The sequence below is a fragment of the Lolium rigidum genome, chromosome 5, assembly GCF_022539505.1.
Source record: "Lolium rigidum isolate FL_2022 chromosome 5, APGP_CSIRO_Lrig_0.1, whole genome shotgun sequence".
Lineage (NCBI taxonomy): Eukaryota > Viridiplantae > Streptophyta > Magnoliopsida > Poales > Poaceae > Lolium > Lolium rigidum.
This window is the reverse complement of record NC_061512.1, coordinates 124,474,434-124,483,976: the sequence shown is the minus strand read 5'-3', so window position 1 is coordinate 124,483,976 and position 9,543 is coordinate 124,474,434. Positions and strand designations below refer to the sequence as shown.

Sequence of the window (9,543 nt, the reverse complement as noted above, 5' to 3'; positions counted from 1 at the left end):
CATATGGCATGGAGTCCTTCATTCTTCATGTGCCACGGCAGAGCATGTTGAGGATAGACCCGTAACCCTAATCATCGTAACTCACTCGTCTATCAAAATATCTGCAACAGGTAAAGTTACAGCCAAAAACATTTGGTCAATACTTTGAATGTATTGGCAAGATGTCACTATTGGGTGGGATAGAAGACACCTATCAATTATATGCATATTGCAGCATGGTCTTCTTTCGGCTTAACTTTGTATGTATCAAAATGAATTCTGGTTATAGAATCCCTATACATAATACTAGCACACCAAGGGGTACCAATGTAAGGAGGATCTCCTATACATAATGCTAGTCCACCAATGGAGGTACCAATGTAAGGGTAAATTGCCTGTACATAATACTAGTCCACCTACGGCAAGTACCAATGTAAGGGTAAGCTCCCTATACATAATGCTAGTCCGCCTACGGTAGTACCAATGTAAGGGTAAGTTGCCTATACATAATTCTAGTCCACCTACGGCAGTACCAATGTAAGGGTAAACTCCCTATACATAATGCTAGCCCGCCTATGGCAGTACTCAATGTAAGGAACTCTAGCTCTCTACGATTCCTTAACGAGAAACATGTCCATTCTCGTTTGATTTCTAGGCGGCGATCCCCACCATTATTCACCATGCAAACGCTCCCATCATATCAATATGTCTAGGTTTTTTTAGAACCAAGTTGTTTTCATTATGGAAAACATATCTTTTTACCTCATCTAAAATTGACATGATATCTCAGCCACGTATCTATCCACATAACTAGGAAACTCTACTTACGGTGAAAAAGGGAAATCAAATCATAGCAAGACACATAGCGTATATAATAAAATAATCCTACACATGCACTACTAGTGAAATTCTAGAATATATTTAGCAAACAGCAGGACAGTTAAAAAAAAATGACACTTGCCTTGGTGAGAGGACTAGTTGGTACACTCTTCGCGGAAACACTCGTTGCAATCAACACAACCACAATCTACAAACAAATGTTTTCACTCCATAAACACATAGCAACACATATACAATCACAAATAATAATATGAATGCAATATGTGGTTTAAACATGAACAACAAACTTAATATGTTCTCTGGTTTCAACTATATGCACGATGCCATGGTACAATTTTAATGTTGTTTAAACTATTAAAAACATTTTCTATCACTAGAAAAGGTATATACAACTAAACAAATACTACAAATAAAATAAGCAGGGCCACGTTTTTCTTGTTATAATGTTACTGTACAGAGGGTTCTATTTTCTGCTAATCTCAAAAGAAAACACTTAAAAATAATTTGTGAAACTATTTATATAGCTGAAAATACTCTATTTGAGTTTCTGCAAAAACTGTGTAAAAATATGATGCAAAAGTGCAATATTATGTGTCTACTGTATTCTACACGTTTTTATGAATCCAGGGACACGAAGTTTGCTAAATTTGGATAAACGAAACTAAAGATATGATTTTTACGAGTTTCTATGTTTCTCTGTCTACTAATAATTCGAAAATACAAACAGATATGACAAGTGGCACCTTCCTATTCGAGGATACCCCTTCGTTTAAGTGATCTACTTATAGCCGTAGGATCAGAATCGTGTGGTTCAAGGAAATGAAGAAGGAAAAACAAAAAAAAAAAAACAAAGGAGCAGCTTCTCACGTACAGGAGATGGGGATTGCTGGAATACAACCGCGCCTCTTCGAGGATGATTCCCCGGCGATGTTGAAGCAGGCAACGGCGCTTGATTTGACAAATATAAATCGGCGAAGACGGGAACGTGGAGATCGACGGGTTCGTCCGGAATCGCTCGCCGGAAACTGCCTCGCGGACGTGCTCACAGACGAAGATGGCACCGTCGCTGTGATGCACCAAAATTCACGAAACAAAGCCTGAGATGTGCGCAAGAAAGAAATAGGAAGTTTGGAAGAAACTAGAGATCAAACCGTGGACTGAGCTCACCGAATTCGACGATATACTGCGGCCGTACCGCGGAGTTGCGAGGCCAAATTCGAGCAGCCTGGAAGCTCTCGGTCTGTGTGGTTTGAGGGGAAATGAAGAGGAGGATGTGGAGCTTAAATAGGAAGAAACGGTGCATCAAATGGTGGCTTAAATCACCGGAAATCAATTTGGGATGGGAAACTGAAAAGGTACACAGTCCTGCGGTGTGTCCGTTCGTTGCTCAAGCTTGATGACGATGATGTGGCAGTGGGGCCCGCACGTTAGAAATAAGAAGAAAAAGAAACCTGCACGAACACCACATAGTGCTGTGCTGCTACTTTGGTGCGCGCCGTACGCGCGTGTGTGTGGCCACTTTGTTGATTTGACTTTGGCTGGCCATTTGCCCCGCTTGATTCCTTTCATCTTTTTTTTTTCTTTACCGATTTTCTTATCTTTTTCTGTTTTAGTATTTGGGAAAATATTTTGAAAACCGAATTTGATCAAAAGTGAGTTAAACTAAGTCAGTAAAATACAAATAAAATATCAGCGGATTCCTTATTCAATGTAGAATATTTTGGAACCACTTTTAAATCATTTTGAAAACAAAGAATTCGGCACATAGGCCTATATGGCTTTATTTGCATTACTTCGGGTTTTAGGTTTCTTTAACAAAATTTAAAATTTCATTCAAGTTTTTCCTAGGCAATGCAACGATGCCATGATGCTTATGAATGCAATGCATGCATTTTGATATTTAAAATTTTGGAAAAAGTTTTAAATAACTTTAAAAAGTTTTAATTTCTTGGAAATTTTCAATCAAGTTCAAGCAATCAAGCATTTAATTTATTTTTATTTTACATTCCAAAATTTAGAAAATTTTGGGATGTGACACAAGGCCGCTCTTCAGATCAGCCAAGTACTTGGGGCAATTACGCTTCCAGTGCCCCTTCCCATTGCAGTAATAGCACTCAGTATCAGGTTTAGGGCCACCCTTAGGCTTCTCAAGAGGCGCGGCAGCTTTCTTGCCGCCCTTCTTGACGTTGCCCTTCTTAGGTTTGCCTTGTTTCTTGAAACTGGTGGTCTTGTTGACCATCAACACTTGGTGCTCTTTCTGTATCTCAATCTCAGCAGATTTTAGCATGGAGAAGAGTTCCGGTAACTCCCTGTTCATGTTCTGCATGTTGTAGTTCATCAAGAAGTTCTTGTAACTTGGTGGCAGTGATTGGAGAACACGATGAATACCCAGCTGGTTAGGGATGATTATCCCCAAGTCACTGAGCTTCTTCGCGTGTCCGGACATAGCGAACACGTGCTCACTAACGGGGCTGCCCTCTTCCATCATACAGCCAAAGAACTGTTTCGAGGCCTCATAGCTCTCCACAGCCGCATGAGTTTCAAAGATAACCTTGAGCTCATTGATCATATCACAAGGGTCATGGTGCTCAAAACGCTTTTGGAGCTCTGCCTCTAGGCTGCACAGAATGGCACACTGAACTTGATACTAGCGAGTCACCCGAGTCTCGTAAACATTCTTTTCTTCCTCGGATACTGCAAGGGGTGGTGGGGGACCTAGCGGTGCATCAAGCACATATTGCAGATTTCCGCCATTGAGGAAGATCCTCACATGACGGAACCAGTCGGTGAAGTTGGTACCATTGCTTTTAAGCTTTTCTTTCTCTAGGAACTAGTTAAAATTGATTGATGGGGGCGCCATGATCTACAACATATGTTTGCAATAGTTTAGACTAAGTTTATGACAAATTGAGTTCAAATTTTAATTCAAAAAAATTAAAAACTAGGTGAACTCCCACTCAAAACAATATCCCTCGCATTGTCTTAGTGATCACACGAACCAAATCCACCACACCAAGTCCGATCATCACGAGACAAGATGTAACTTCAATGGCGAACACTCAAAGTGTTCATCATATCAATCATATGACTCATGCTCTACCTTTCGCTATCCCGTGTTCCGAGACCATGTATGTACATGCTAGGCTCGTCAAGGCAACCTTAGTATCCGCGTGTGCAAATCTGGCTTGCACCCATTGTATGCACATGTAGAATCTATCACACCCGATCATCACGTGATGCTTCGAAACGACAAGTCTTAGAAACGGTGCTACTAAGGATGAACACTTTATTATCTTGATATTTAGTGAGAGGGATCATCTTATAATGCTACCGTCGCGATCTAAGCAAAATAAGATGCATAAAAGGATTAACATCACATGCAATTCATATGTGATATGATATGGCCCCTTTGTCTTTGCGCCTTTGATGTTCATCTCCAAAGCACGGACATGATCTCCATCATCAACGGGCATGATCTCCATCATCGTCGGCGTAGCATCAAGGTCAATGGCGACGTCTTCATGATTGTTCTCCCATGTAGCAACTATTACAACTTCTTTGAAATACTACTCAACATGAAATTTAAAGACAACCATAAGGCTCCTGCCGGTTGCCACAATACAATAATGATCATCTCATACATATTCATCATCACATCATGGCCATATCACATCACCAAACCCCTGCAAAAACAAGTTAGACGTCTCTAATTTGGTTTGCATATTTTACGTGGTTTAGGGTTTTCGAGTAAGATCCAATCTACCTACGAACATGAACCACAACGGTGATACTAGTGTAGTCAATAGAAAGAGTAAATTGGATCTTCACTATAGTGGGAGAGGTAGACACCCGCAAAGCCACTTATGCAATACAAGTTGCATGTCAAGCGTGGAGCAAATCTCATGAACGCGGTCATGTAAAGTTAGCCCGAGCCGCTTCATCGCACTATGCCACAAAGATGCAAAGTACACGAACTAAAGACAAAAAAGCATCAACGCCCACAAAACAATTGTGTTCTACTCGTGCAACCAATCTATGCATAGACACGACTCTGATACCACTGATGGGATTCATAGCATAGAAAACAAAAAAATTCCTACCGCAAGAACGAAACACAAGCCAAGATCTAATCTAGAAGACGGTAGCAACGAGGGGATCACGAGACTAACCCTTGAAGATTTCCAAACCCTACGAGATTAGATCTTGTTGTTGCAGAAGATGATCACTTGCCGCTTTCAAAAGCGCGTAGAAGATCTTGACGGTGCCACAATCGGGCAGCACCTCCGTACTCGGTCACACGTACGGTGTTGATGAAGACGACGTCCTCCTCCCCGTTCCAGCGGGCAGCGGAAGTAGTAGATCCTCCTCGGAATCCCGGCAGCACGACGGCGTGGTGGCGGTGGTGGTGGAGAACTCCGGCAGGGCTTCGCCTATGCGCTGCGGGAGTATTATGTTGAGGAGGAGAGGCTAGGGTTTGGGGAGAGGCTAGGGTTTGGGCGCCGGCCACTTGGGGGCTGCGGCCAAGAGGGCTTGGTGTGGCCGCGCCCCTCCCCTTGCTCCTCATTATATATGTGGAAGCCCCCAAGAGTTGTAGTCCAAGTCTTCGAATAAGACCCCAACACCAAAACTTGCCATAGGTGGGAAACCTACTCAAGATGGGAGTCGTACTCAAGGTGGGACTCCCACCTTTCCTTGGAGGGGGGTGATGGCGTGTAACTCACACGTTCGTTGGGAACCCAAGAGGAAGGTATGATGCGCACAGCAGCAAGTTTTCCCTCAGAAAGAAACCAAGGTTTATCGAACCAGGAGGAGCCAAGAAGCACGTTGAAGGTTGATGGCGGCGGGATGTAGTGCGGCGCAACACCGGAGATCCCGGCGCCAACGTGGAACCTGCACAACACAACCAAAGTACTTTGCCCCAACGAAACGAGTGAGGTTGTCAATCTCACCGGCTTGCTGTAACAAAGGATTAACCGTATTGTGTGGAAGATGATTGTTTGCAAGAAAACAAGTAAAAACAAGTATTGCAGCGAGATTTGTATTTCAGTATTAAAGAATGGACCGGGGTCCACGAGTTCACTAGAGGTGTCTCTCCCATAAGATAAAAGCATGTTGGGTGAACAAATTACAGTCGGGCAATTGACAAATAGAGAGGGCATAACAATGCACATACATGTCATGATAAGTACGAGTGAGATTTAATTGGGCATTACGACAAAGTACATAGACCGCCATCCAACCGCATCTATGCCTAAAAAGTCCACCTTCGAGGTTATCATCCGAACCCCTTCCGAGTATTAAGTTGCAAAGCAACAGTACAATTGCATTAAGTATGGTGCGTAATGTAATCAACAACTACATCCTTAGACATAGCATCAATGTTTTATCCCTAGTGGCAACAAGCACAACACAACCTTAGAACTTTACGTCACTGTCCCGGTGTCAATGCGGGCATGAACCCACTATCGAGCATAAATACTCCCTCTTGGAGTTAAGAGCAAAAACTTGGCCGAGCCTCTACTAATAACGGAGAGCATGCAAGATCATAAACAACACATATGTAATAACTTGATAATTAACATAACATGGTATTCTCTATCCATCGGATCCCGACAAACACAACATATAGTATTACGGATAGATGATCTTGATCATGTTAGGCAGCTCACAAGATCCAACAATGAAGCACAATGAGGAGAAGACAACCATCTAGCTACCGCTATGGACCCATAGTCCAGGGGTGAACTACTCACTCATCACTCCGGAGGCGACCATGGCGGTGTAGAGTCCTCCGGGAGATGAATCCCCTCTCCGGCGAGGTGCCGGAGGAGATCTCCGGAATCCCCCGAGATGGGATTGGCGGCGGCGGCGTCTCAGTAAGGTTTTCCGTATCGTGGTTCTTCGCATCAGGGGTTTCGCGACGGAGGCTTTAAGTAGGCGGAAGGGCAACGTGGGGGGCCACACGAGGGCCCCACACCACAGGTCGGCGCAGCCAAGACCTGGGCCGCGCCGCCCTATGGTGGCGGCCCCTCGTGGCCCCACTTCGACTCCTCTTCGATCTTCCGGAAGCTTCGTGGCAAAATAGGAACCTGGGTCTTGATTTCGTCCAATTCCGAGAATATTTCATTACTAGGATTTCTGAAACCAAAAACAAGCAGAAAACACAGAATCGGCTCTTCGGCATCTTGTTAATAGGTTAGTTCCAGAAAATGCACGAATATGACATAAAGTGTGCATAAAACATGTAGGTATCATCAATAATATGGCATGGAACATAAGAAATTATCGATACGTCGGAGACGTATCAGCATCCCCAAGCTTAGTTCTCGCTCGTCCCGAGCAGGTAAAACGATAACAAAGATAATTTCTGAAGTGACATGCCATCATAACCTTGATCATACTATTTGTAAACATATGTAATGAATGCAGCGATCAAAACAATGGTAATGACATGAGTAAACAAGTGAATCATAAAGCAAAGACTTTTCATGAATAGTACTTCAAGACAAGCATCAATAAGTCTTGCATAAGAGTTAACTCATAAAGCAATAAATCGAAGTAAAGGTACTGAAGCAACACAAAGTAAGATTAAGTTTCAGCGGTTGCTTTCAACTTGTAACATGTATATCTCATGGATAATTGTCAACATAGAGTAATATAACAAGTGCAATATGCAAGTATGTAGGAATCAATGCACAGTTCACACAAGTGTTTGCTTCTTGAGGTGGAGAGAGATAGGTGAACCGACTCAACATAAAAGTAAAAAAGAATGGTCCTTCAAAGAGGAAAGCATCGATTGCTATATTTGTGCTAGAGCTTTTATTTTGAAAACATGAAACAATTTTGTCAACGGTAGTAATAAAGCATATGAGTTATGTAAATTATATCTTACAAGTTGCAAGCCTCATGCATAGTATACTAATAGTGCCCGCACCTTGTCCTAATTAGCTTGGACTACCGGATCATTGCAATGCACATGTTTTAACCAAGTGTCACAATGGGGTACCTCCATGCCGCTCTGTACAAAGGTCTAAGGAGAAAGCTCGCATTTTGGATTTCTCGCTTTTGATTATTCTCAACTTAGACATCCATACCGGGACAACATGGACAACAGATAATGGACTCCTCTTTAATGCATAAGCATGTGGCAACAATTATTATTCTCATATGAGATTGAGGATATATGTCCAAAACTGAAACTTCCACCATGAATCATGGCTTTAGTTAGCGGCCCAATGTTCTTCTCTAACAATATGCATGCTCTAACCATTAAGGTGGTAGATCTCTCTTACTTCCGACAAGACGGACATGCATAGCAACTCACATGATATTCAACAAAGAATAGTTGATGGCGTCCCCGAAACATGGTTATCGCACAACAAGCAACTTAATAAGAGATAAAGTGCATAAGTACATATTCAATACCACAATAGTTTTTAAGCTATTTGTCCCATGAGCTATATATTGCAAAGGTGAATGATGGAATTTTAAAGGTAGCACTCAAGCAATTTACTTTGGAATGGTGGATAAATACCATGTAGTAGGTAGGTATGGTGGACACAAATGGCATAGTGGTTGGCTCAAGGATTTTGGATGCATGAGAAGTATTCCCTCTCGATACAAGGTTTAGGCTAGCAAGGTTATTTGAAACAAACACAAGGATGAACGGTGCAGCAAAACTCACATAAAAGACATATTGTAAACATTATAAGACTCTACACCGTCTTCCTTGTTGTTCAAAACTCAATACTAGATGTTATCTAGACTCTAGAGAAACCAAATATGCAAACCAAATTAGCAAGCTCTAAGTGTTTCTTCATTAATGGGTGCAAAGTATATGATGCAAGAGCTTAAACATGAGCACAACAATTGCCAAGTATCAAATTATCCAAGACATTTTAGAGTTACTACATGTAGTATTTTCAATTCCAACCATATAACAATTTAACGAAGAAGAAACTTCGCCATGAATACTATGAGTAGAGCCTAAGGACATACTTGTCCATATGCTACAGCGGAGCGTGTCTCTCTCCCATAAAGTGAATGCTAGGATCCATTTTATTCAAACAAAACAAAAAAAAAAACCGACGCTCCAAGCAAAATGCATAAGATGTGACGGAATAAAAATATAGTTTCAGGGGAGGAACCTGATAGTGTTGTCGATGAAGAAGGGGATGCCTTGGGCATCCCCAAGCTTAGACGCTTGAGTCTTCTTAGAATATGCAGGGGTGAACCACCGGGGCATCCCCAAGCTTAGAGCTTTCACTCTCCTTGATCATATTGCATCATACTCCTCTCTTGATCCTTGAAAACTTCCTCCACACCTAACTCGAAACAACTCATTAGAGGGTTAGTGCACAATAAAAATTAACATGTTCAGAGGTGACACAATCATTCTTAACACTTCTGGACATTGCATAAAGCTACTGGACATTAATGGATCAAAGAAATTCATCCAACATAGCAAAAGAGGCAATGCAAAATAAAAGGCAGAATCTATCAAAACAGAACAGTCCGTAAAGATTAATTTTATTAGGGCACCAGACTTGCTCAAATGAAAATGCCCAAATTGAATGAAAGTTGCGTACATATCTGAGGATCACTCACGTAAATTGGCTTAATTTTCTGAGTTTCCTACAGAGAATTAGACCCAGATTCATGACAGCAAAGAAATCTGTTTCTGCGCAGTAATCCAAATCTAGTATTTACTTTACTATCAAAGAC

At 41.9% G+C, this 9,543-nt stretch overlaps 1 long non-coding RNA gene across 1 annotated transcript; it reads right to left on the bottom strand.

Annotated features, from left to right (window-relative positions):
• Positions 1–960: 960 nt before the first annotated feature.
• On the bottom strand, positions 961–2,008 carry LOC124652699. Its single transcript, XR_006987735.1, has 3 exons — positions 1,987–2,008; positions 1,691–1,885; positions 961–1,006 (listed from the first exon to the last, which is right to left on the bottom strand). It is a non-coding gene; the product is annotated as an uncharacterized LOC124652699 (long non-coding RNA).
• Positions 2,009–9,543: the final 7,535 nt, after the last annotated feature.